The following is a 7254-nucleotide window of genomic DNA, read 5'->3' as shown; positions in this document are numbered from 1 at the left end:
TTGTACATATGGGGTCTCTAGCCCCTTCAAGATCTTCCAGTTCTTTCTCTGATTCCTTCAACGGGGGTTCTATTCTCAGTTCAGTGGTTTGCTGCTGGCATTCGCCTCTGTATTTGCTGTATTCTGGCTGTGTCTCTCAGGAGCGATCTACATCCGGCTCCTGTCGGTCTGCACTTCTTTGCTTCATCCATCTTGTCTAATTGGGTGGCTGTATATGTATGGGCCACCTGTGGGGCAGGCTCTGAATGGGTGATACTTCAGTCTCTGTTTTAATCTTTGCCTCTCTCTTCCCTGCCAAGGGTATTCTTGTTCCCCTTTTAAAGAAGGTGTGAAACATTCACATTTTGATCATCCGTCTTGAGTTTCATTTGTTCTAGGCATCTAGGGTAATTCAAGCATTTGGGCTAATAGCCACTTATCAATGAATGCATACCATGTATGTCTTTCTGTGATTGGGTTAGCTCACTCAGAATGATATTTTCCAGTTCCAACCATTTGCCTACGAATTTCATAAAGCCGTTGTTTTTGATAGCTGAGTAATATTCCACTGTGTAGATGTACCACATTTTCTGTATCCATTCCTCTGTTGAAGGGCATCTGGGTTCTTTCCAGCTTCTGGCTATTATAAATAAGGCTGCGATGAACATAGTGGAGCACGTGTCTTTTTTATATGTTGGGGAATCTTTTGGGTATATGCCCAAAAGAGGTATAGCTGGATCCTCAGGCAGTTCAATGTCCAATTTTCTGAGGAACCTCCAGACTGATTTCCAGAATGGTTGTACCAGTCTGCAATCCCACCAACAATGGAGGAGTGTTCCTCTTTCTCCGCATCCTCGCCAGCATCTGCTGTCACCTGAGTTTTTGATCTTAGCCATTCTCACTGGTGTGAGGTGAAATCTCAGGGTTGTTTTGATTTGCATTTCCCTTATGACTAAAGATGTTGAACATTTCTTTAGGTGTTTCTCAGCCATTCGGCATTCCTCAGCTGTGAATTTTTTGTTTAGCTCTGAACCCCATTTTTTAATAGGGTTATTTGTCTCCCCGCGGTCTAACTTCTTGAGTTCTTTGTATATTTTGGATATAAGGCCTCTATCTGTTGTAGGATTGGTAAAGATCTTTTCCCAATCTGTTGGTTGCCGTTTTGTCCTAACCACAGTGTCCTTTGCCTTACAGAAGCTTTGCAGTTTTATGAGATCCCATTTGTTGATTCTTGATCTTAGAGCATAAGCCATTGGTGTTTTGTTCAGGAAATTTTTTCCAGTGCCCATGTGTTCCAGATGCTTCCCTAGTTTTTCTTCTATTAGTTTGAGTGTGTCTGGTTTGATGTGGAGGTCCTTGATCCACTTGGACTTAAGCTTTGTACAGGGTGATAAGCATGGATCGATCTGCACTCTTCTACATATTGACCTCCAGTTGAACCAGTACCATTTGCTGAAAATGCTATCTTTTTTCCATTTGATGGTTTTGGCTCCTTTGTCAAAAAGCAAGTGACCATAGGTGTGTGGGTTCATTTCTGGGTCTTCAATTCTATTCCATTGGTCTATCTGTCTGTCTCTGTACCAATACCATGCAGTTTTTATCACTATTGCTCTGTAATACTGCTTGAGTTCAGGGATAGTGATTCCCCCTGAAGTCCTTTTATTGTTGAGGATAGTTTTAGCTATCCCGGGTTTTTTGTTATTCCAGATGAATTTGCAAATTGTTCTGTCTAACTCTTTGAAGAATTGGATTGGTATTTTGATGGGGATTGCATTGAATCTGTAGATCGCTTTTGGTAAAATGGCCATTTTTACTATATTGATCCTGCCAATCCATGAGCATGGGAGATCTTTCCATCTTCTAAGGTCTTCTTCAATTTCTTTCTTCAGTGTCTTGAAGTTCTTATTGTACAGATCTTTTACTTGCTTGGTTAAAGTCACACCGAGGTACTTTATATTGTTTGGGTCTATTATGAAGGGGGTCATTTCCCTAATTTCTTTCTCGGCTTGTTTCTCTTTTGTGTAGAGGAAGGCTACTGATTTATTTGAGTTAATTTTATACCCAGCCACTTTGCTGAAGTTGTTTATCAGCTTTAGTACTTCTCTGGTGGAACTTTTGGGATCACTTAAATATACTATCATATCATCTGCAAATAGTGATATTTTGACTTCTTCTTTTCTGATCTGTATCCCCTTGACCTCCTTTTGTTGTCTGATTGCTCTGGCTAGAACTTCAAGAACTATATTGAATAAGTAGGGAGAGAGTGGGCAGCCTTGTCTAGTCCCTGATTTTAGTGGGATTGCTTCAAGTCTCTCTCCATTTAGTTTAATGTTAGCAACTGGTTTGATGTATATGGCTTTTACTATGTTTAGGTATGGGCCTTGAATTCCTATTCTTTCCAGGACTTTTATCATGAAGGGGTGTTGAATTTTGTCAAATGCTTTCTCAGCATCTAATGAAATGATCATGTGGTTTTGTTCTTTCAGTTTGTCTATATAATGGATCACGTTAATGGTTTTCCGTATGTTAAACCATCCCTGCATGCCTGGGATGAAGCCTACTTGATCATGGTGGATGATTGTTTTGATGTGCTCTTGGATTCGGTTTGCCAGAATTTTATTGAGTATTTTTGCGTCGATATTCATAAGGGGAAGTGGTCTGAAGTTCTCTTTCCTTGGTGGGTCTTTGTGTGGTTTAGGTATTAGAGTAATTGTGGCTTCATAGAAGGAATTCGGTAGTGCTCCATCTGTTTCAATTTTGTGGAATAGTTTGGATAATATTGGTATGAGGTCTTCTATGAAGGTCTGATAGAATTCTGCACTAAACCCGTCTGGACCTGGGCTCTTTTTGGTTGGGAGACCTGTAATGACTGCTTCTATTTCCTTAGGAGTTATGGGGTTGTTTATCTGGTTCATCTGTTCCTGATTTAACTTCGGTACCTGGTATCTGTCTAGGAAATTGTCCATTTCCTGCAGATTTTCAAGTTTTGTTGAATATAGGCTTTTATAGCAAGATCTGATGATTTTTTGAATTTCCTCTGAATCTGTAGTTATGTCTCCCTTTTCATTTCTGATTTTATTAATTTGGACACACTCCCTGTGTCCTCTCGTTAGTCTGGCTAAGGGTTTATCTATCTTGGTGATTTTCTCAAAGAACCAACTTTTGGTTCTGTTGAGGATTTAAACAATATCTTTCCACTATTCCAGCCCTACAGAGGATACTAGAAGGAAAATTCCAATACAAGGAAGGTAACTACACCCAAGGAAACACAAGAAATTATTTTACAGAAACACCAAAAGAAGAGAAACACACACACACACACACACACACACACACACACACTAAAAACATCAAAACAACAGAAACTAACAATCATTGGTCATTAATATCCCTCCACATGAATATCAAATAATCAAACTCACAACTGAAATCAATCAATTGGAAACAAAGAGAATAATACAAAGAATCAGCAAAACTAAGAGCTGCTAATTTGAGAAACTCAACAAGATAGACAAAACCTTAGCCAAACTAGCCAAGAGGCAGTCAAATAAACAAAATCACAAATGAAAAAGGAGACTCTGAGGAAATTCAAATAATCATTAGGTCTAACTTCAAAAGCCTGTACTCCACAAAATTGGAAAATCTAAACAAAATGGATCATTTTTCTAGAAAGAAACCACTTACCAAAGGTAAATCAAGATCAGGTAAGCTATCTGAATAGTTGTATAAGGACCCCTAAGGAAATAAAGCAGTCATTAAAAGTCTCCCAACTCCCACCCCCCAAAAAAAGAGCCCTGGGTCAGATGGTTTTAGCACAGGTTTCTAACAGACTTTCGAAGAAGAGGTAATGACAGACTCCTCAAACTATTCCAGAAAAGAGAAACAGAAGGAACACTGCCAAACAGATTCAAGGAGGCCACAGTCACCCTGACACCTACAAAACATGAAGCCGCAACGAAGAAAGAGGACCGCGGGCCAATTTCTCTTATACACGTTGATGCAATATTACTCAATAAAACACTTGCAAACTGAATTCAAGACCACATAAAAAACACCATCCAGCTGAGGAAGTAGGCTTCATCCCAGGGATGCAGGGATGGTTCAATATACAGGAATCCATCCACATAATCCACCATAAACAAACTGAGGGTCTCCTTTTAAAAGACGTAAAGAATTGCTTATTTCAGGTGTATACATGTTTCCCTGCATGCATATGTGTATGCCACACGAATGCCTGATGTCTACCTTGTTCAGAAAAGGGACTTGCATCCCATGGGACTGCAGTTGTAGATGTGTTTGAGCCACTGTGTGGCTGCTGAGAGTTGAAATGGGGTCTTTGCAGATGCAATGGTTGCTCTTAACTGCTGAGCCTCTGCTCCAGCCCCGAAATTAACCCTTTGAATGGGTTCAACATTGAATATTTATTTCCAATTGGGAGTCGGGGAGCATTTCCAGGACCTGTTCGTTATCCCGAGGCCAAGGACTGTAAATAAAACCCCTCACCAACAGCAACAAGAAACTGCTTGAACAAAGGCTAGCAGGCAACACAAAGTGGGAATTACTGTTCTGATTCTCTAAGGCAGAATCTTTGTTACCTGAGAAACAGCATTTTCTCTGGTCTTAATAACATAAACATGTTTCCAAGAAGAAGAAGTTCACTGCATATTAAAATACCTCAGCATTTAATGCTAGTAAGTAAAATCATGATGTCTGCCCCCAGTGTAACAGCCAGGAGTGGTGTTATCATGAAACACACGGAATTAAAATACACATGGAATTAAAACGCTTCTAAGCAAAAGGTTCACACCAGATTATGAACATATGTCACACAAGTGAATACAAATGAGTCTATTTTTTCACACTGACGGCACATTGAAATGATGGTACTTGGGATATTTTGAATTAAATGAAATGTATTAAAATATATTTTTCTCTTTTTATTTATTCTTTGTAGCATTAGGGCATTTAGAGAAGCCCACGGTAGCTTTCACTTATAATCTCTGTCCAAGCGGCCAGGGCTGCTCTAAATAATTCTCCTGGTGGCATCCGCACTACCTATTTTCCTGCGAAGTACATGAATCCAGAAATATTAGCTCAGCCGAGATGTCCCTTTGGGATGGCATTTTGCTTCTCTTCAGTCAGGAAAAATCTTTTCCTAAAGCAGCAACCCCTTCCCTTGTCACTCGCATTTCCAAAAGCCATCTGAGACCTGGGAAAGCTGTGGTTTTGCACAGTGGTTCACAGACTCTATATCCCATGAACCTTACCTGAGAGAGAATTTGAAATTTAAAAAGTGTTGTTGGTGACAACATCTACGACCAAGTCATCTAGTGTCCCTGATAGTGGAGTGTGAGCACGGAACTTTGCACAAGGCCTTCCAAGCATGTGCTTATGTTTTATAAGGAGTGATCCCTCCAGCAGATAAACCTGTCCAAAGGTCATGCAAAAAAGACCTTCCTGACACTGTGACCAGAGGTCCTTTCAAAGTGTGTTTCTTCATATTCTCCAACCGCCTTGAACTCGCTCAGTCTTCTCTCACACACTGGCCTGTCTCATGCATGCCAGGTTGAAGGAGTGACCCACAGCCTCAGAAGTGAGGGGAACACAACCTTGAAGGGATACATTTTTGTGGATGAAGATCGAGCCCTGGGAAGCTAAGTAATTGTTCTTTCTCACAGCAAAGCAAAAATTTCAACATCATGGCTTTAAATTGAACAACGCGTTCCTTCCATCCCTTTCTTGGTTTTATTTTAATTGACACACCGAGTAATGTGCTCCATGGAAACATCTTTATATGAGCAGAGTCCGAACTCAGGATCTGACAAGATGGCCGGCCTGCCTCGAAGGATCATCAAGGAAATCCAGCATTTGCTGGCAGAACCTGTTCTGAGAGCAATGCCCGTTTTTTCATGTGGTCGTTGCTGGCCCCCAGGATTTCCCCTTTGAGGGAGGGACTTTTTTTTTTAATTAACTTGAGTATTTCTTATATACATTTCGAGTGTTATTCCCTTTCCCGGTTTCCGGGCAAACATCCCCCTAATCCCTCCCCCTCCCCTTCTTTATGGGTGTTCCCCTCCCCATCCAGGACTTTTATTCCTTCCAGAAAAATACCCAATGGCAGAACATAAAGTATGTTTGATGACTCAAATTTATTATCTTGATTTAGACAAGTCGGGAAGCATATGTTTCCATATTTTGAAACGTACGTGGTCCCCAGCACCGCCGATCTGAACAGTTCTGCTATCAATCCAGGCTTGGTTAAGTGCTCGGAATCCAGATGATCCATTAGCAAATGAGGTTGCCGAGCAGTGGAAGAGCAACGAAGCTGGAGCCGTAGAAAAAGAGAGGGCACGGACTAGGAGGCTCCATGGCACAGATAATGTTTAAGTCGATCAGATCGTCAAGTGTGCATCACTTCTGTCCTGCCAAAACTTCTTTTTTCTTTGCTTTCAATGGACACAGTCTTCGAAATATTGCAGAATAAAAGCCGAGGTACCTTCACCTTTGGTGATCACATGCACAGCAGCAAATCTGTCTTGTCCTGATTCACTGTTGGAAAGCGAGAGCTGGAAGCATCACCCGGGTTGCCGAGAGATGCTGAGAAGCAGGACTCTCTGTTTCGACTCCATTCCCCATCACGGTCTAAGTACGAGGCATTGTGAATGAAGGTAGTTGTCAGGGTTGGCTGCGAGGGGCACGGGTGCTTTTATTTTATTTTTTAGTGGGAAAGTAGGTTTATTTCAATTTTATAGTCTCGTCCCCCTCCCCTCTCTTAGGGATCTAACGGCAGTGCTTTAGTGCAGCTAGCCAGGTTTTAGAATAAGCTCTCTAGAAAAGTCTAACATTAGACACTGTAGATGGACAAGCTTCATTGTCTGAACCAAAATGGGAACATTAGATAAACAGCACAGCCCTCACTAATAACACTGTGACGTTGCTGTCAAGTGGAGAGTCTCCGTCCCACCATGCCCAAAAGGTAAAAAAAATTATTGTGACCATTTTGCATGGTTTCTTTGGAAACTTCTGTAAAACTTGTGCTTTAGTAAAATATTTCTGTTATTCTGAAAAAAAAGAAACATCTTTATAATGCTGTGATTTTGATGATCTTCACCTCCTATTCCCCTTACCAATTATGCTTTACTCCTGCTCTTGACTCAGTTGATAAATGAGACTATAAAATATTAAACTACATTCACTCCCAGGATTCCAGCAGGAGGACAGGTAAACGTCCTCCACAGGATGCCTGCATTTTGAATCTCCTGGTTTCTCTAGTGT

General features: G+C 40.9%; 1 pseudogene; it reads left to right on the top strand.

Annotated features, from left to right (window-relative positions):
- The first annotated feature begins 5805 nt into the window (after positions 1 to 5805).
- Positions 5806 to 6366, top strand: Ube2n-ps6 (ubiquitin-conjugating enzyme E2N, pseudogene 6; annotated as a pseudogene).
- The last annotated feature ends 888 nt before the right edge of the window (positions 6367 to 7254 follow it).

Source organism: Rattus norvegicus, chromosome X, assembly GCF_036323735.1.
Source record: "Rattus norvegicus strain BN/NHsdMcwi chromosome X, GRCr8, whole genome shotgun sequence".
In the NCBI taxonomy this organism is placed as follows: Eukaryota; Metazoa; Chordata; class Mammalia; order Rodentia; family Muridae; genus Rattus; species Rattus norvegicus.
This window is presented reverse-complemented; position numbering and strand designations above follow the sequence as displayed.